This window comes from Tachypleus tridentatus, chromosome 10, assembly GCF_004210375.1.
Source record: "Tachypleus tridentatus isolate NWPU-2018 chromosome 10, ASM421037v1, whole genome shotgun sequence".
NCBI lineage: Eukaryota > Metazoa > Arthropoda > Merostomata > Xiphosura > Limulidae > Tachypleus > Tachypleus tridentatus.
This window is the reverse complement of record NC_134834.1, coordinates 194,236,695-194,258,323: the sequence shown is the minus strand read 5'-3', so window position 1 is coordinate 194,258,323 and position 21,629 is coordinate 194,236,695. Positions and strand designations below refer to the sequence as shown.

Here is a 21,629-nt window from a genome sequence, read left to right as displayed (position 1 = left end):
CACCCCCACTGCTGGGAGGACGAGCATGTTTAGAGCGACGCGGGCGCGAACCCGCGACCCTCGGATTAGGAGTCGCACGCCTTACGCGCTTGGCCATGCCAGCCCCGAATTGTTGTGATTAGAATAAAACAGAACTTTGTCTAAATTTCAAAATGACAATCTGATCATGAAATGAAATTAAAGCTTAACTATACATGATAAAACAATTAAAAGAAGGTCAGAAGAAATACAGACGTTTAAGAAAAGGGTTAATTAAAAAGAAGGGATTGAAGACTACAAATGAACTCTTTGAGATATATATATATATACACAAAGAGATTACAACCACAAGATTGAAAAATACAAAAAGGTTTGTAATAACAAAATCGAAGAAGTTCAGTATAGAGGTATAAAATATCATCAGTGACATAATAAAACATTGGAAAAATGATATGGTAAATGTAAAGATAAAAAAAAAACACATCTGTTTCTGCATCTTCTTAAGATTTCCAACTTCAAAAACCTTTCACTACAAAATATTAAATAGGAACAATCTATTTGATGTACACATATTAACATTACAGCTGTGCTGTTTGTTATTATAAGACTTTTCAGGACTAGTCCAATCATACTACTACTAAATCCAGTTCCAAAATCTAGCTGGCTGTTTCAACAACATTGCCCAATTGAGAAACAAACTTATTATTATAGAAGGTACCATGATAGGCATGTTAGATTTAGTTCTAAGTAATATGTAGAGTGGAAGCGTTGGGTTAATGAATAATCAACTATCAATTTTTCTGCCCAGTTAATCATACCAGTTTTTTTAAGTAGCCTTTCAGTTGACAGTTGTAACAACTATCAAATATTGATAACTGCCTATCCAGCAGGTTAGGAGTGCCACACGAGAAGGAATGATCCAGAGCAACAAATTTCTGAAACCTGGTAAAGAGTAAAAAAAAAAAAAAAAAGATATATTATACAAACTTACAAAATATTTGGAAAGGCTTGCCCAGTCATCTTGTCTAGATGCTCTATGTGAAATAAAGGATTCATCGATACACGGCTAATTCACAGATGTCATAGCTGACGCGAATATAAGAATAAGAATTACATTGAAGCAAGTAGGCTATATTTTTAAAGGAAACTTTCCAGTTGGTGATGGACCTTGAATCCATTAGAGTTGCAACTAAACAACTTAATTCACCATCTAGATATTATTGTATCAACCTATTGGGTTGCAATGAAATATTTACTGCCTCTAGAAGAACTGATAGAATTAATTAGACAGCTAGTTACACAAAATAAAGGAAATTAACCATATAATAATAGAGGTTACAAGTGTAACTTGAAAAGCTATATTGCCGGGAATTAATAAAAAGGCATTACGAAATAACAATGCCTTCTAGTGAAAAAGCATTATGGAACAACTACGTCCTCCAAAGAATGTCAATAAAAGGGAACTATTATAGATGTCAGAAACTTAATCATTACAGCCAAAAATGTGAAGAATCAATAGTTGTTAATATATTAAGAAAAACACCCTAAGGACATGGGTTCGAACACAACCAGATCAAGGAAGCAACAAAGAGCCAATCAGATATTGTTTTAGCCGAGAATACTCCCTCTGTTATTTAAAGAAATGGGTCCACGAAACTATGGGTTTGTTGACTTGAAGTCTTGTAGAATGCTGATTAACACTGATTCTACAGTTACAATAGTTTGACCAAACTTGGTCATGAAAGGTGAGCCATTGCCTCAACAGACGAAGAAAGATGTATTCATGTAACTTGTTCAATGCTGATTAACGCTAATTCTATAGTTACAATAGTTTGACCAAACTTGGTCATAAAAGGTAAGACATTGCCTTAACAGACGAAGAAAGATGTATTGATGTATCTTGTACAATGTTGATTAACGCTAATTCTATAGTTACAATAGTTTGACCAAACTTGGTCATGAAACGTGAGACATTGTCTCAACAGACGAAGAAAGATGTATTGATGTATCTTGTACAATGTTGATTAACGCTAATTCTACAGTTACAATAGTTTGACCAAACTTGGTCATGAAAGGTGAGACATTGTCTCAACAGACGAAGAAAGATGTATTGATGTAACTTGTTCAATGTTGATTAACGCTAATTCTATAGTTACAATAGTTTGACCAAACTTGGTCATGAAACGTGAGACATTGTCTCAACAGACGAAGAAAGATGTATTGATGTATCTTGTTCAATGTTGATTAACGCTAATTCTATAGTTACAATAGTTTGACCAAACTTGGTCATGAAAGGTGAGACATTGCCTCAACAGACGAAGAAAGATGTATTGATGTATCTTGTTCAATGCTGATTAACACTAATTCTATAGTTACAATAGTTTGACCAAACTTGGTCATGAAAGGTGAGACATTGCCTCAACAGACGAAGAAAGATGTATTGATGCAAACAGCGAGTTGATATAGCTTTCCATCAAGAGGAAAGTTGGAAATTACCTTTACTGTAGGAAGTTTCTCTACGCTTCATGATGTGTGGGGGATTGATATCGAGGTTAGGCTACCATCAAATAGCTTCACAGTCTATGATCAGGAAATCCGTGTGCATCACATGACATTTTCTACACAGTAGGTTGAACTTACAGTTAAAATTTGAAAGCATCTGCCCAATAAAAGAATAACATTTTATCAATATATATATCTGTGTGTGAAGAAAGGTGCTTGTTGCATGAACGAAATGGTGTAGAATGTTGATATTTGGATGTTTGTCGTGTTAATTTCGTAATTTTTTGTTTAATGGATTTTGCGCAAAGCTTCTTAAGAGCTGTCTTCGCTAACGGGACTTAATTTCGAATCGATAGATTGAAGTTCGTTAATAGCACTGACCACCAACTACTGAACTGTTCTTTTCAGACTGGATAGTGGGGTTTGGCAATTGTGTCTATAATGCAGCCTTGGTCTCTAGTTGAGGAGTACGGTTTTTCTAGGTATTAGAAATGGAATTCGAATCATGAATTCCGGCTCCACAGTTTAACATGCTAATACCTCAGTTGCGCTTGACTGTTAGCTGTGTATTTATTGAATGCAACAGGTGGCGTTATTATCACTGAACTTACAAGTAAATTATGTATGAGAAATGACCCAGAATTCATGAAAAGCAGCATTTTTACTATATTAACCATTATTAGAACAATATTTACAGTTATAAGTCAAGCAAATTTGACAAATTCGTAGTCACGAGAAACCCACTTGAAGTAAAAATGTATTCTCAAGATGGCTGGTATGATGGATATTAAAACCTTACCAGCCATCGTAATAATATAAATTTGAGAAACTGAATGTTAGTTGTATACGAAAATGTATAAGGAACATATACATGGAAATTATAGACACGGGAGAAGTAAACAAATAAACTACTGAAGGTATTTGTGAAGTTAGGCCTATCGCTCGGTGAACTATCGCAATGTTTGGTAAAAGAAATAAAAACACTTTCTTAAACTGAACTAGGCTACACGAGGGCTATCTGCGCTATTCGTTCCTAGTTTAGCAGTGTAAAACTAGAGAGAAGGCTGCTAGTTATCATCACCCACCCCCAAGTCTTGGGTTACTCTTTTACAAACGAATAGTTTATAACGCCCCCACGGCGAACAAAATTTGGTGTGACGGGGATTCGAAGCCGCGACTCTCAGATTATGAGTCGAGGGCCCTAACTACCTGGCCATACGTGGCCAAGGGACTGTAGGGAAGACAGCGAGGCAACAGCATCCTCTATCAGCTCTGGACTGGGGCAGTTGAAGAGTGGAATTCAACTATAACTTTTGTAACGTATCCATCAAACAAATTTACAGCAAGAGGTGAACCATTGTTCTTGAGATTTACAGTCTGGTACGCTGACCGTAAATGACCTACGGTCGACTCACTCTGGTAGCTTTACTCACGAAACAATTTCTTTATAACTTTGTAGTAATAAGGTTATTTAAAGTACATATGTATTATATATGTTTTGCAAAGATCCCGTACAAGTTGTAATGCAAAGAATAACACACAAGTACACGAATAATATTAACAAAGAAACACTTTAATGGTAGCAAGCTTCATCAGGATACTAACTACCTCCAGTTATATTTCAAATGGCTTATTCAACTTATTACCATTCATCTGATAGCATGTATCTAAGACTATACTACCTGTGACTATTGGAATCAAATTAGAATACGTGACCAACACACTGTCTTCGATAGGCAAGTTATTAGATTCCCTTCATTTACGAACAATAGTATAGGAATGTATATTCTGGGCACGTTTTATTCCATTGGTTACGGACAATAGTACAATAAAGTATTTCTTGAGTGCATTATGTTTCATATCTTTATAAGACAGGACTACAGAATGTTTTTTTCTGAGCAATTAGTTTCCATTTTTTTATTGACAGGACTATAGTAATGTATCTTCTGAACATATTAGACTCATTCTGAACGGACAGTATAATGAAAATGTTACTTTTACATATTAGATTCCATTTTAAACGAACAGTAGTTTGGTTTGGAATTTCGCGCAAAACTACACGAGGAGTATCTGCACTAGCCGTCCCTAATTTTGCAGTGTAAGACAAGAGCGAAGGTAACTAGTCATCACCACCCACCGCCAACTCTTGGGCTACTCTATTATTAACGAATAATGAGATTGACCGTCATACTATGTACGCCCCACGGCTGAAAGGGCGAGCATGTTTGGTGTAACGGGGATTCGAACCCGCCTTAACCACCTGGCCATGCCGGGCACTAACAGTAGTGTAAGAATGTATATATTAAGTTTATTTTCTGAAGATATTTGTATAGGAAAATATTTCTAAAACCCATTATATATATTTTTAACGGACAATGCGATGTGAAGGTAGTTCATTTTTTATGAATTGTAGTATATATATCTTGGAATCATTATGTCCATTTTTTTTGCGAAAAGTAACAGAAAGGTATTTCCTGGTTATATTAGAACGCATTATCTGACAGTTACTTATTTCCAACCGTGAAAGTTGTTACAGAAATTTACGATAGGTGATAAAATTCAAAGTTTTTGTTATTTAATAGCAAGAAAATTGTATGTTCTTTTGAAAATAACGCACTCACTATACTTTTAGTTTCAACTGTATTTCACACACTCATGTATATGGTTCGCGACCCGCACTCTGGAGTTGTGGGTGTGTTTGGAGTGCGACAATCAAATCCCACTTCGATTAGAGTAGCCTAGGAGATGGCAGCGAGTACTGTTGGTCAGTTGACTTTGTTCCTTTAGTTCATAATTAAGGATGGATAGCACAGATGATCCTCGTAAAGCTTTGCGCGAATATTCAAAACAAACGAACAAAGACTGTTGTATTTATCGGGAAGACAGAAATAAATGCGGAAAAAATAACAGTAACGGAAACTACGTCCTCGGAAGCCATTCTTTATTGTTTGAGACTATCTCCAGGAGTGAGTGGAAAGTACTTTCACACAATTGTGTCTTCCTACCGACTCTATCATCGGGTATGGGACGACCATGACCCCCTGTGTTATGGGCTACGAGTTAGTGTCTCCGAATTGAAAACATTAAGCTGTGTTACGTCACATTTGTGATGTTTACGATAAGCACTGAGGAATTCGAGGACTGTATAAAAACAGTTTTATCTCTCTCCTTTCGTCACACCCTCTGACTGCGCGGAATTTTATCAAAATGCTATCGTATGCGTTGACCTTCGGCCTCGTAGTCACGTGGCAACACTGTTTTTCTCTAATTATTAGCATTTTATGCAGATGAGCTACTATGCTGAAACTATGCATGAAATAGTACAAACAGTGGACACCAGACGGATGTGGCTCTACAACGCTTCATAGCACGTGTGGCGGTTCGAAGCTGTGGTACTAACTTGTTAGTGTAGAACGAACAAGAACTGACTATGGTACACTGACTTGGCTTCTGGTGAATCGTACTTGCCTTGACACCAGGTAAGTATAAATAAAAATTGACAGTCCTCATCTGGTATACAGTCTTACTGTTCATTACGTGACGACTTGTCAAGTGGAGCATGCGTATCTGTCATAACTAGTAACGTTATTTTTGACACCTGTCGGGGCTTATTGTCTATAATCCACTATCTTAAGAGCTGGACGTTGCCTAGAGATTAACAAGCCCGGGCGGTAAATCCAAGGATTTATGGTTTGAGGTCGCGGATTCGCTGTAAGAGTAATGATGAAATTCTGCTATTTCATCAGACGTGAATAGATGAATAAAGTTGGCGATGGTTTTTATTTATTAGCTGCCTTCCCTCTAGTGGGTTAGCTCAAAATTGTGTAGTTTTGTGCTAAATTGTGAAACAAATAAACAAAATACACCTCCCCTCCACCTCGTACAGATTTTCTTGAACTACTGGTAATCGAAACTTATCACGTGTTGCCCATAACACGAGAAATAGAGCTTGTTTTTACACACGACATGTTTACGAAGATTTCCAGAGAAGGTGGTAATGATATAACACTTGTCTGTATTTCATGTCTGCTTGTCAGATTCTGTATTTTCTGGTAAGTAAAATACGTTTCTCACACTTCTGCAAATTCAAGTGATAAAAATCAAATTAGAATTCTGCAAATTCAAGTGATAAAAGTCAAATTAAAACTTTGAAATAAGTGTCTTCCTCGAGGATGGCTCGGTCCTCGAATATGTCATTCTTACTTTTTCAGCTTGTACCTTTGGTAAAAAGTGTAGCCCAAGAGTTGACAATGGGTAGTGATGACTAGCTGCTTTTCCTATGTTTTACAAATTCAAAATTAGACACGACCAGTTAAAATTACCCTCGAAATTCAACAAACAGTCCGCGAGGACAATGGTTATGGTATTTTGTGCATATGCTGTAAGGGGTCATCGTTTAAATAACTAATAAAGTAAATAAGTGAACCACAGTAAAAGTAAGTGGGGTCAAATTAGTGCGTGTTGCTCCTCATGTGATTGGAAATTAAACCTCCCTAAAACGAGAGAAGTTACGAGTTTTTTCCCATTGATTAGTTCTAGATAGGTCAATGGCCGTTCAAGGAATTGGTTAATTTTTTTTAAATTAGTATTTCATTTGTAAAGCTATCATATGTAATAAACACGAAGTTTAAAAATGTAATTCACCTTTGTGAAGCTTGTTCTGCCTGTCTAACCAAACGTTATATGTAATTGTATAATAATATTATGTACAAACGCAAAAACCCGTCAAAATTGACGGAAGACCAGTGAAAAACAAAACTGTTCTACACAAAACTGGTAATACACAAAGGACATTAATAAAAGAAATGAGAAATATCATTTCCCAGATGACCAGTTGATTAGGGCGTTCGGGTCGCAGACTGACTGCAGGTTCCAACACCCGTCCCACTGAACATGCTCGTCCTTTGAGGCGTGGGGGCGAAATAATGGTACTACGGTCAATCCATTCGTGGGTAAGGGAGTAGCTCAAGAGTTGGCGGTGGGTGGTGAGGACTAATGCCTTTTCTCTGTTCTTTTACTGCTAAATTAGAGATTGATTGGTAGCTCAGATAGCCCTCGTGTAGCCCTGCACGAACGTCCAAACAAACCAAATTTTTCCCATTACATATAACTGAGCACAAATGTTACATATTAGTGTCTTTGGATGAAAGATTAAAACATACGATGACCATATGTTTACATACACACATGTTCCTCTTCTGAAGAAAGGTAGTTCTCTTCCCTACAGATAATTGGTATCAACCTTTTGTGTTAACAAAGGATTTTTTGTAATAATTTCTAAGCACAAATTTGCACAAATGCTTAACATATTTTTTCGAAAGTGTGGATAGGGTACGAATGCACTTCCATGTTTTCGACTACGGGAGACTTTCCATTTTTTTTTATTCAGATCCTATCTGGCTTGACGTGATAACAATGTGGTATCACACACACATAACGCCATGTCTGATCTGGTCCTGGGAAGTTCCTTCTCGACAGGCTTTTATATACTATAGCAGGAAAAGTTCCAACATTTAAGAGTTATTTGCACCTATGTTAGCGATTGAATTCAATTAAAATGGGGAGATTTAAAGAAGAAAAAGTTGAATTGGAGAGTGTAACTCACGAAATTCAGAAAAGTCGAGTGTGACGGAGCGACTGAGAGGACCCATACTTTTATAATTATGATGTTTGTTTTGGGGGCTGTTTCTATGATTCTTAGTATGAATTTGTGGGTATTTGGAATTTATGTACAAGAACTACGCGAATTGATATTAACATTAAAGGTATACTTTCGTCTTTGATGAAGGCTTTACCACTGAGTCTGAAGTCAGACTGTACCACTGAGTCTGAAGTTATTTCTTCAACCAGTTGTGACAATGTTTTCTGCACGAAACACTGAGTAAAGGGTGGAGAAAGACTCGGAAATACGAGAAACTTCTGAATCACTGATGTGTCATGGTTTTTACTTTTATATCTTCTATAAAATCATTCGTGTAACTAACTAGTTGTCTCCACTGTAATCCGTCACTTTAGAACTACGTACGACTAGCCCTTTGTCTAACTTTCCCCAACATTCTGAAAACAAACAAACTTGTGTACGTGGTCAGATATCTGATCCGGGATCATCCAGAAGTCAATGTTATTGCATGTTTGTCATGCCAAAACTGGATGAAGTAATTAGTGCAAGTAACGTAGTAACATTCTAGAATTACTATTCTCTAGCTAACCACCATAATTTGACAGTAGTGTAATAAATATATTAAATTATTGTAAAAATAGTTCCAAAGTGGATTACTGGTAAGTACGAAGTTGTATAACACTTATTTTTAAACAGAAAGGGACACAGATAAACATTCCATGTTTAGTATCTAAACCAAAGGTATACATGATATGATTTCATGTGTAAGTGACTAAAATACATTGTTACGTTAACGATAATTTATTCAAACACCAAAACACCTAAAAGATAGAGCAGTGACACACAAAAGTTTCCATTAAAACACAAAAAAGTCAGAGCAACTCATGCGTTTCCTCTATACTCCAATATGTGTAGAAATGGGAAACGAACATGAGTTATCAACTTTTAATTAATATCCTTTGTAAGGCCAACACTGATCTGGAATTTCTGATTAAACAAACCATCCACATAAAACAACATTCAGGCTTCACTTAAATTGCACATTTTCTAATATGTACAATATTTTGTTTGTTATTCATTTAATGTTTACATTGTTGTGGTTTTTATTAAATTATTGTTATTATAGCAGTGTATTGTAGTTATTCACTTAGGATTGATGTAATTTATTTATTTTGCTTTAGTGGTACAGCAGTATGTCTGCGGACTTGTAACTCTAGAAAGTGGGTTTCGATACTCGTGGTGGGTTGGACACAGATAGCCCGTTGTATAGCTTTGGGCTTAATTTCAAACAGACCAAACTGTTATTTATAGTAAGTATTGTAACCCTTTTCATTGTCAAACTTCGTTTACTTTGAATATATTGATGTTAACTAAAATTTTTAAGAGTGACACGCCATCTAGTGAAGTCAGAATTTACCTAAAATTAAAAATAATAATGATAAATAAATAGTTGTGGTTTCGAATTGTGGCAGATTATTTGGCTGAAACATCTGTTTAGTAGGCAGCTTCACGGTGTCCTGCCATGATCTTAGTTTTGATTTTTACTTGTTCAGAATAATTCTAATCGTCTTATAAACTACTATACAACCTCAAGTTTGTCATTTAATAACTGTCAATTTTTTCCCTTACATTCCGATGTACAAAAACATTTGAACACTAGCTTTCTCCCAGTAAGCTTAAGGGATTAAATTGCGAAAATTCGGAGTTCGATCCCTGTGTTGAGGAATGGTTAAATTACACCAGAAAGAACAGATGATTCACTGAGAATTATTTAGAAGGGCGTGAACTTTTTTTTTCCCTAGAGTATCTTGGTAAGCTTGAGGGATTACAATCCTAAAATTCGGGGCTCGATCCATGTGCAGCCTTGTGCTTCACAACAAACAAACAAATTCACACCAGTCTGTTCATTGATCGATTATTCATTTCAACCTAAGATCTTGTTTCATTGTAGCCGGTTCAGTTATATTGTTTTGTCTTACTAAAGAGCCATAAAAACTGCAAGAATGCCGAAGGCATACAGTGAAATCTGATGTTATTTGAAGAAATATCAAACCAACTGTCAAGTGGCGTATAAGGACAAATTCTTTAGTTAATTATCTAACCCAATTTTGACATAACAAACATAGTCCCATTGACTTCTGAACGAGCCCGGATAAGACATCCGGCCATGTAAACGCGTTTGTTTGCTTACAGAATGTCGCGGAAAACTAGACAAAGGACTATGCGCATAGCATTACGTAATTCTGAAGTGACAGATTGGAGTGGCGGCAATTAGTTAACAGTCCACCAGCAGCTACTGCACTGTGGACTTCCTTCATGTAATGTAACCTCAGGAGTAGAGGGAGACTAAAAGACGCCACAGTTGAGCTGAGTTTTCTGTTCGAGTTGAAACCTCTTAGTTTCAGCAAAAGCGAATTTTGAAATTTTTTCGTGAATTCCAAAATAAATTTTGTTGTTGTTGTTGTTTTATTTACATTCCCACCTGTCGAATTCCTTCTTGAACTAGGAGTACTGATTGGTGCAAAGTCTTGTCAACAAGAAGACAGTTGAAGTATGCTCAGTGACACTTATGTCTAGTGATTTGACTGATATGAATGGAAATTCTTTAATCTGATTGTTGTTTGCATTACCAGAAGTAGATGTTTTTTAAAGGCCATTGAATCACAAACTAAATTTTACACTGATGGGTATACGGTTGAAGTATTCAGTATTGTTGTAAGAACGGAAAGACAAGAAATTCAACTTACATCTATCACATCTGTTTGTGAATGTAAATAGAAGGTTAAACTTGTTCCTAGGCTTTCGGGTTGCTACCTCTTTCAAGGTAAAGACTGGACACTAGTATCAGAGTGGACTGAGGAACATGTAGCGGCTGTGACTTGTAAGTACAACAAAAGTGAAACCAATGAGAACTAGGAAGAAGAAATTGGTAGCGATAAAAGGAAAGAAGACACGACTCAGCGTAGGGTGACCAGTTTCCAAACCAAGCCCTTGCCCCTAATTTCAAAATGGTTGTTACAAATTTGAAATAACTTTGATTAATTTACTTTAAATTTATTGAAATGTTCTACAGTATTTCAGAATATATTAACACTGACGTCATTTTTGAAATAATTTCAAATGCCTTTTTTATGATAGGCACAAAAGAAATGAGAAAAAAATTGTAAAATTATATATCCAAGAAATCCTCAATTATCTATCCATTTCATCTTCATATTTGGATTTATTTAATAATCCATAATATTTTCTAACATAATACATTTAGGATTAACATTATCTTAAGAGCCTTTAGTCATATTTTTTGTGAAGAATAAATGGAACGTAGAAGTTCTATTTTTCAATAAACAGTCATAAAATTCAGTACATATTATATAAAAATGTGTTTTGACCATGAGCAACTAACTGTCTTCACATTCAGACCTGGGTTTCTCACCAAGTATAGAACGGATCTTTCGAGAGGGTTTGGCGACAGGGAACTATAAACTACAATAATAATCAAGTCAAGTAGGCCTATTACATTTGTGATTCGATATGACAAATAGTTTAATGTTTTTATCATAAGAGCTCCAATAGCGGCTTAGCGATATGTCTGCGGACTTACAACGCTAAAAACCGGACTTCGATACTCGTAGTGGGTAGAGCACAGGTAGCCCAACAACAACAGCCCTTTATCATAAAACTGAGACGTTCTGTATGTCCTGAGAAAAGTTCTTGGGATGTTGGGACGACAAACTACCAAAACCCGGGACGTCTGGTCGTTCTAAATCAGAAGTGACTAGAGAATTAATTTGGTGCAGTGGCTCCTCTAAATGGATTTAAGCCTAACTTTTTTATTGACAACTGAATAAGTCAGGTTTTTGATACACAATAATAATTATAATAAAGACGTGTTTTAATATTTCGTCAAATTTTAACCTGACTCTAGATACACTTTCGAAAGTTTGATGAGGATATCCTAGCTTCTTAGTGATAAAAAAAATCTAAATTCACGTGGCAGTGAAAAGTCGACGGAGTCGCTACACAATGGGCCATCTGTGCTGCGCCCACCACGAGTATCGAAACCCGGTTTTTAGCATTGAAATTCTGATGACGTGCCGCTGAGTCACTGGGGGCGTTATGTAGAAGTAAGAACATGAATCGTTGGAGAAAAAAAAAAAAAGCATACAGTTTTTGAAAGTTGACTGCATACAAAGACACGCTCGATCGGGAGTGAAGTTTCTCGAACAATTGTAGTTTCGAATTATTTTAAATATCAAAAGCTAAATAAATACACTGACTTTTTATTATTTATTTATTACCTTGATATTTTAAAATTGAGGTTTGGTTTTTTGTGATTCTCGTTACGTGTAAAAACTAAATTTTTTCTTAATGGCATTAAAGGAAGTCATCGCCCTTACTACGTCATTCCAATGGAAGCATATTTCGTTACAGTGACCGACAAGTGAACCAGCGCACGTGGGAAGTTTTATGCCCGTGTGATCAGAGGAGTGCACTACTCTGTAATTTACAATTATTTCTAAAAACTGTGTGATATTATCTAGGTTATCACTCGCAGTGAAAGACAACTTTTCATGTATATAAACGTCAAGGTTACACATCCATCAATGAACTTAAGAACACCTCTAAGTTGTCGTCTTCAGGGTAACACGTCCAGGAATGATTACACCCTTCTAATTTGTTATCATCAAGGTTATACATTCAGTAATGAACTTACACACCTATAAGTTGTTGTCGTCTTCAGGGTAACACGTCCAGGAATGAATTTACTTGTTATAAGAATATATTGTCAGGATAACACGTTCAGCAATGTATTTACATACCTATAAGTTGTATTGTCATAAGCTATTGTCGTCAAGGTTACACCTAACAATGATCAACGTGCACATATTTATTAATCATACTCAGAAATCATTATATGAACTGGTTTTTGCTATCTACTTGTTATTTGATATTGTCAATGTTACAGCTGTAATGGATGTGTATTCTGAACAGTTATGGCTCCAATATCTCTGTATTTGCAAAGTTTATTCAAAGATCTCTGGTTTTCTGGTCTCTAGATTTATTTGACACGAGAGTTTACTTCTTTTAAAGAAAATGTATTTGTTTGTAGTTTGAAGCTTTGAAATGTTAATGAAGGTTGTTTAAAAAACTATTCAGCAGCCCTCTATCTCAACAAACTAGTGACGTAACATGCCGATTTTGCACTCTTTCCTTAGAAACATAGAACATTATACTTTTCTGGTTAATGTGAATGTTTAGTGGAAACCTCGACCAGTTTTCACATTACACAAGGGAGAATGTGTCATAGTTCTTTTGAAATCACTGTATTTAGTTTAAAGATGTTTCCCGAAATTATGTGTAATTGTTCAAAATCTTAAGATCACGTTGTTCGGAAGTAACATCAAATATTCACTAGATGGCAGTAACTTCTTGAAGATTAATCCACAAACTGACGGTAGCGATGCCGACAGCAAGTACAACATTCTGGTCTCAGAAAAAGAACGTATACTTCCATCCTGGGGTTTCAGCGAGTAGCGTGAAGGTTCGTAAAGCTAGAATTTTGGGTTATATTCTTGAGAGTTGTGATACTATTAAGCTTACCGGCCAACAAATCGCTTTGATACTCGTATAAGAGACAGTTGTGTACGTATGTCATTGTTTTACTTCAGGATTTCATAAGCTCAAAAATAAATGTTACGCTAAATTGAAGTAATTACTAAAGGGTTACTAATTATTCAGAGCTACAGTTAACCTCGATGTAATGATAAAGTTTATCACCTCACTTATCCATTTAAATTATTTCCTTTTGTCCGTTCGTTCATTGATAACCTTTAAATTGAGTTTTATATAAATAATAATAAATAAAAATATTTCTGAACAAACAATGGTGACATGGTGGTGAGGGGCACTTGACTCGCAATCTGCGGGTCGAGGGTTCGAATTTTATCACCGAAAGTGCTTATTCTTTCAGTTCTTGTGGCGTTGTAACGTGATGTTTAATTCCACTTTTTATTGGTAAAAAAGTCCATTCTCTAGTTTTTCACTTCTAAATTAGAGCGTCACCTGAAGAGAAAGTATCTGAGGGCTGATCTACAAAAGTAACTCGGGTAGAATGGATGAAGTTTCGAAGGATGTGCTACACGTTTAGTTTTGTTCGTCACGAATATTTTACCTGAATAGTTTTGTTTTAAGAGGCCTGTTCTAATATTTCATTTACTTATCTCAAACTCGAAACTGGTAGACTGTGGGATACTTTAAGCGGAACTTTCATTTTTTCGGGATGTTACATATCCTACACTCACACGGCAGTGCTCTAGAAGAAGACAGATATGTTCTCATGATAGTTAAATTAAACGTGAACTTGTTTGTATTGACGATTTAAACTTCTCCGATTTCTCACTTTATCGCGTACTTAACAGGTTATATATATATATATATATAAAACGTAAAATCCATTATGAAAAACAAGCCATCATTCTGTAGTCTTATCAGGACTTCTATGAAATGCACTTCAGTCTTGTTTTGATTTAGATTTTTGAAATTGTTGTACATTTAGTTACTATCAGTCACGATTGTCGTGATTAGCAGCTTATCTCATAAACTATGGTGTATTATGAAAGAACACGTAGATATAGATATAAACGTGTCTGTCGTATCTACCTCAACAAACAGCGGAGAACCGAGACCGCCTCGACATTGTTTCGATTGTGTCAGTTAGGCCTTGTGAGGGAAACCGTACGTAAGAATATGTAACTCTTAATAACGAACGGTTTTCAGGTTATTTTATTTTTCCAGTAGTTTTTATGGTATGAATACCTTTCCTAAGGTGGCGAAGGATAGCTGTAATTAATTATACTTGTCGCAGGACATTTGTATTAGGTATACTAGTATTATTTAAATATGCCATTAGCGATAGATATGGTGAAAACGATATGGTTAAAATACTACCATTAGTACACTCTCCGCATTCTTTTGGATTGGTTTGAATTTCACGCAAAGTTACACGAGGGCTATCTGCGCTAGCCGTCCCTAATTTAGCAGCTAGAGGGAAGGCAGCTAGTCATTACCACCCACTGTCAACTCTTGGGCTACTCTTTTACCACGTAATAGTAGGATTGACCGTAAAGTTATAACGCCTCTTCGACTGAATGGACAAACGTGTTTGGTGTGACAGGACTTCGAACCCTCGACCCTTAGATTGTGAGTCGATCGCGATAACCACTTAGCCATGCTGGCCCCTTCTAATTCTAGAAAATTCCTAAAGGGCTAAGGTACTGCTAAATAAGGTATCAGACCTAATACTAACGTCGTATGATAAGAATTATTAATTATCTTTTTGTACTGTATATCCACTCAGTCCTTTAATTATAGCGGTATATTCATAGATATAAGTTATTCACATCACTGGCTTTTGTAATCACCTGAACTTTTCATGATTTTAGTTACATTTTATTATAACAAGTGTTGTGTAGCTGCTGTAGTTTATTAGATCTTTTTATTCAAATTAGCCTATAGAATGGTCTCTATATATGACTGTTTGTGTATATATATATATATGTGTGTGTGTGTGTGTGTGTGATGTATTTATAAAATGAGCTTTAATTTTGTAGTAGCTTATTTCTTCAAAGTAACACATTTACTTTAGTGGATATTGTTGCTGTTTTTTTGCATTGTAAAAGTATAGAGGTGTGAATGTTTCAGTATAGAAAAGAGCACGTGATGTATCCATACACACCTGTTACCTTGTAACATTCATAACCTTTGTGTTTATCCACTGTGAGTGCTGAAGTAATAGTTCAAACATACAACCATTGTTTGAAGTTACTGATAAAAGGGTAATGGTTCGTACGTGTATGCATGATATGTCACATGTAGGTATCATCTAATCATATGAAGTGTGTCTTAAACTATTTACGAGAGTATTCGATAGCAAAGATCGTAAGCTTACGGTCTTAGTGACGTATTACTTGCTTTCCTTGAATAATGTGTGCCATATTTCAAAATTTAGTCATAAATGCATTAATCTTGGCAGAGTACATATAACTGACACGACTTTAATCATATTTGGTTACTAACAGTATGTATGTGAAACAATTTAGCCACACCTTTAGTATTCACAATACATACATACATATATATGTATCTCACAGTATGTAACACCATTTAATCACAAACTTAATACTGACAGTACATATCTCTATAACGCAGTATGCTCTAGTTATACTTTGATGTTGTCAGTACGTATCTACGTGACGGTATGTACAAGTGATAGGTGTCGCATGGCCAGGTAGTTAGGGCGCTCAACTTGCAATCTGAGGGTAGCGGGCTCGAATCCCCGTCACACTAAACATGCTCGCCTTTTCAACACTGGGGGCGTTATAATGTTACTGATCGTTGGTAAAAGAGTAGCTCGAGAGTTGGCGGTGTAGGGTGATGACTAGCTAGCTGCCTTCCCTATAGTCTTACACTGCTAAATTGGAGATGGCCAGCGCACATAGACCGCGTATAGTTTTGCGCGAGATTAAAAAAACATACACATAAGCAAATGTGCAGTTGACATGAGTTAGTCATACCTTTTAATATTGACTGTACATATCTGTATGGCAAAATACGTAGAAGTGACATTGCTAAATGATATTTTAATAATGATAAATTGTATCTAGTTGTTAAAGTCTGTACAAGTGAGACAACGTAATCCTACATTGTCACCAAACCTACATATCTATATGACATGACTTAATCATATCTGTGACACTGAATGACTGTATCTACAGTATTTTGCAAGGAATGTAACTTGACACTGCCATTTTATCTCTATATGAAAGAGAATGTAGAAGCGAGATCGCCCCCTAGTAGCTCAGCGGCATGTCTGCGGCCTTCCAACGCTAAAATCCGGGTTTCGATACCCGTGGTGGGTAGATCACAGGTAGCCCATTGTGAAGCTTTGTGCTTAATTCAAAACAAACAAACAAGAAGCGACATATCTTAGTTATGCTTTGATAAGTGATATATATATATATATTTGATAAGTTATGTATCAGTGACCATGGGATTCATGGGGTAATCTTCAAGAACGTTTTTTCTGTACCAGTGAAGAGTAAAATTGTGTGTGATATCAAGTTTTTATTTAATGTAGTAAACTCTGTTATTGTTTTCCTTATTTCTATAATTTTTTACGGTTTCTATTCCCCTTTTTTAAATCAACAATTTAATTTTTTTTAGTTTTCTTAAGTTCTTATGTTCACTTACGGAGAATACATTTTAAGCTACATACATATGCATTCATTTGAATGTTACACGCATTTATGCAGTTCATTGCTACATTACGTTTTCCTACCTAACCATTATTTAATGAGCCAGGTGGTTTTATGCATAAGGTTTCATGTAAACACGTGGTTAACAAGCGTCGTGTACAAAGGGAGCTGCTGACAACAACACATGTATATATTTCGTATTTATAGCCATATACCCTGCTGGCCAAAATCTTAAGGCCAATGAACATAAAGAAAAAATATGCATTTTGCGTTGTTAGACTCAACCACTTATTGGAGTAGAGCTTCGAAAGATGAAAATAAGAAATGGGAAAATAAAACAAACTTTTTAGCATTTAATAGGGAAAATGTGAACACTATGAAATTAGCCTGAATACTAGCTGGTAAAAGTTTAAGACCATATTGAAAGAAAGCGTTAATCGGTAAACACGTAACGAAATTTAGTCATTTGTGTTCAAGCATTAGCGTTGTCAATATCTCCCACTGACATCTCCTGTGTTACATTGGGTAAAAACATGGCAAAGGCTAAAAAGTTGACAGATTTTGAATTGTCGAGCTGCAAAAGCAAAGTCTCTCTTAACGTACCATCGCTGGTGAGATTGGACGTAGTAAAACTGCTGTTGCAAATTTCTTAAAAGACCCTGAGGGATACGGAACGAGAATTTCAAGTGGTCGGCCCAAGAAAATTTCGACGGCGTTGAACAGGAGGATTCGACGGGTTGTCCGGCAAGATACCAGCCGATCGTCGAACCAGATTAAGGCCCTAACGGACGCAGAATGCAGCTCAAGAACAATAAGACGGCATCTACGAGAAAAAGGCTTTAAAAACCGTAAACGTCTTCAATGGCCACACCTCCTTCCACACCATGAAACAGCTCGGTTAAACTTTGCTGAGAAGCACCAGACATGTGACGTATAAAAGTGGACGAAGGTTTTGTTCTCTGATGAGAAAAAATTTAACCTGGATGGTCCAGATGGCTTCCAACGTTACTGGGACGATAAGGATATCCTACCGGAGACATCTTCTACACGACACAGTGGAGGAGGTTCCATCATGATCTGGAATGCTTTTTCCTTCCATGGAACAAGGGAACTGCTTCAGGATATACAGGAGCGTCAAAGAGCAACTGGCTACACTGGCATGTTGGAGAGAGCATCCCTATTGGCTGAAGGCTGTCCCTTGTGTGGAAATGATTGGATCTTTCAGCAGGACAACGCTGTAATCCACAATGCCCGCAGGACAAAGGACTTTTTCATGGCGGATAACGTGATTCTTTTAGACTATCCAGCGTATTCGCCCGAACTGAACCCCATTGAAAATGTTTGGGGGTAAATGGCAAGGGAAGTCTATAGAAATGGACGTCAATTCCAAACAGTGCATGATCTTCGTGAAGCCATCTTCACCACTTGGAATAACATTCCAGCCAGCCTTCTGCAAACTCTTATATCGATCATGCCAAAGTGAATGTTTGCAGTTATTTGCAATGACTACTGTGCAACTCACTACTGAGACATCCTGTTGGGCATTTTCTACCATGTTTAGGATTTCTTTTAGGTATAATCTTAAACTTTTGACCAGCTAGTATTTGGGCTAATTTCATAGTGTTCGCATTTAACCTATTAAATGCTAAAAAGTTTGTTTTTATTTTCACTTTTCTTATTTTCATCTTTTGAAGCTCTGCTCAAATAAATGGTTGAGTCTAACAACGCAAAATTCATATTTTTCTTTATGTTCATTGACCTTAAGATTTTGGCCAGCAGTGTATATCAACTTTAAATGAAAAAAAAAATCAATTGGACATACGCAGCGTTTCATGTAATATATTTGTCTAGATTTTTGGTGCAAAATGCCCAGCCAATTTTACTGCAAGCTTGTGAAACAACAACAACAACAACAAAAAAGTATCCACTCACAATTTCACCGAAGTACGAAAATCAACGCTCACGTGAGTGAAGAATCTGCTATGATAATTGTCTACTGTTGAAAACATCAATGAAATAGTGCAGAAACATATATAGAGAAAAATGAATCATCTAACTCGAGAAATGATGAATTCTTAACGTGGAAGTTTCCAGTTGATGTGCTATAAGTTGCTCAAATTATTTTCAAATTAATGTGTAAAACACCGGATTTTTTTTAATGGCGAAAAATGAACGATATCGAGAAATTCTGGCCCGGCATGGCCTAGCGCGTAAGGCGTGCGACTCGTAATCCGAGGGTCGTGGGTTCGCGCCCGCGTCGCGCTAAACATGCTCGCCCTCCCAGCCGTGGTAAAGAGTAGCCCAAGAGTTGGCGGTGGGTGGTGATGACTAGCTGCCTTCCCTCTAGTCTTACACTGCTAAATTAGGGACGGCTAGCATAGATAGCCCTCGAGTAGCTTTGTGCGAAATTTCCAAACAAAACGAGAAATTCTGTAGGGTGAGAAGAAAAAGGCATTTAAATTAATTTTAAAATTGTCCAATGATACATTCAGTACTGCATTCATTAATATTATCGAGGTTTCCGTAAAATATTCATGGCCGTTTTTTGTTTGTTTGCAGTAGCTTGTAAAATTGTCATCAGTAATAATAAGGCAGGAGATACTTATAAATATACACATTGTTTAGTCTTACAAAACGAAGTATTTTTACTGGTATAAAATGGAGCATTTATAACTGATATAATGGTGCTTAAATGGCTTCTACGTTTCTGCGATGCTGGAACGCCTTTGAAGAGCGTATGTTGGTAGTGAAGGGTTTTTGTTTTTTGTTTTAATTTCGTGCAAAGCTACTCAAAGGCTATCTGCGCTAGCCGCTCCTAATTTAGCAGCGTAAGACTAGAGGGAAGGCAGCTAATCATTAACACCCACCGTCAACTCTTGGGCTAGTTACTCTTTTACCAACGAATAGTGGGATTGACCGTAACTTTGTAACGCCCCCACGGCTGAAAGGGCGAGCATGTTTGGTGCGACGGGGATTCGAACCCGCGACCTTGAGATTACGAGTCGAAAGCCTCAACCCACCTAGTGACGGGAAAACTTAAAAACGTTTAATGAGTGAAAATCTCGACTTTCAAGAATCAACTTTAAAATAATCCTACAATCTTTGCAGGAGTTTGTTTAGTAGCTGTGCATAGATTTTGGTGCAATATACCTAGCTGTTTTCATTGTAGGTTTTGATGCTTGAATGGCTTTAAAGAGAAACTTGGCCAGTAGCGATGATAAAAACTGATAAAATCTCTCCTTCTTTTTCAAGAATCATTATAAAAAAAAGGCATATGACCTGTACAGAAGTTTTTAGTAGGTTTACTATCTTTGAATAAAATATTCATAGTCTTTTTTATGTATGTTTATGAAACAAGAATAGTATGATGAATAATAATGTTTGGATGTAGAAGAACCGAATGTTGTCGAACAATGGGAAAATAAACTTTTTTGCTGTCATTGATATTTTACAAGCTTTGGCCATTGAGATAGAAAGTCTCAGTTGTTGTTTCAAGAACAAATGTGCTTTTTCCCATACATTCTTTTACAGTTTTTGTGAAATTCCTGAGTGAATCATAATAAGAATCTCTGGATGAATTTTGTATTTTGTTTAACAGTTGGAAAAATCAAAGTTTTTTGCTATTATCAATATTTTAGCAACTTTAGATATTGAAATTGAAGTGTTGAGTGTTGTTTAAAGAACAAGTCTGCTTCTTGAAATTATTTTTGACCAAATGTTCTATTATAATTTTTATGAAATTACTTTATGAACCCTATTATGAAGAACTATCATGGTTCATGATTTCCTGTTGTCATAAAGTTTTATTTTAAAATTTTTCTGGATAAGACATTAGATCAGTAGCACCGTACTTTGTTCAGCATCTGAGAGATCTTAGTATGAGAATAAAGTATACATTTACAAAGCTGATTAAACTAAAGTTTAGTAACCATATAAGTTTAATCAACATTTCATTGTTACTTTGAAAGTAAGCCATAAAGGTTTTTATATATACAAAAGAAATCAATAGATTATCAAACAGGAAGTAAAATTTTTTGAAGTTGCATTATATTCCATTATATACATAACAATTACTCTCTCTAATTGATTGGAAAAGTACTATTGAATGTTTATAAATTATTTCTTATGTTTAATGAGGATTTTTCTTCTTTCAACAGTACAGATGATAACCATTCAGATCATTTGAAACAAGATTCAGTAAAACAGTCTTGAAGACAAACTAAATCATTTAAAGACATGGTTAACTGTTGTTTGTTTTTTAAATAGCAAATGTT

The 21,629-nt window shown here is 36.0% G+C and overlaps 1 protein-coding gene across 10 annotated transcripts in view; it reads left to right on the top strand.

Annotated features, from left to right (window-relative positions):
• Positions 1–21,629, top strand: part of LOC143227886 (FERM domain-containing protein 6-like) — a 37,963-nt gene that overhangs the window by 7,789 nt on the left and 8,545 nt on the right. For 4 of the 10 annotated variants that reach the window (XM_076459239.1, XM_076459238.1, XM_076459240.1 and 1 more), the window contains exons 3-4: positions 9,283–9,411; positions 13,518–13,643. The exons of 1 other annotated variant lie outside the window; for it this stretch is intronic. The gene's annotated coding sequence lies outside the window, so the exon portion shown is untranslated. Of the gene's footprint in view, positions 1–5,864; positions 5,961–9,282; positions 9,412–13,517; positions 13,644–14,760; positions 14,841–14,874; positions 15,388–21,629 lie in introns of those variants that run through there. 5 more of the 10 variants (XM_076459244.1, XM_076459242.1, XM_076459245.1 and 2 more) reach the window with 5 other exon arrangements.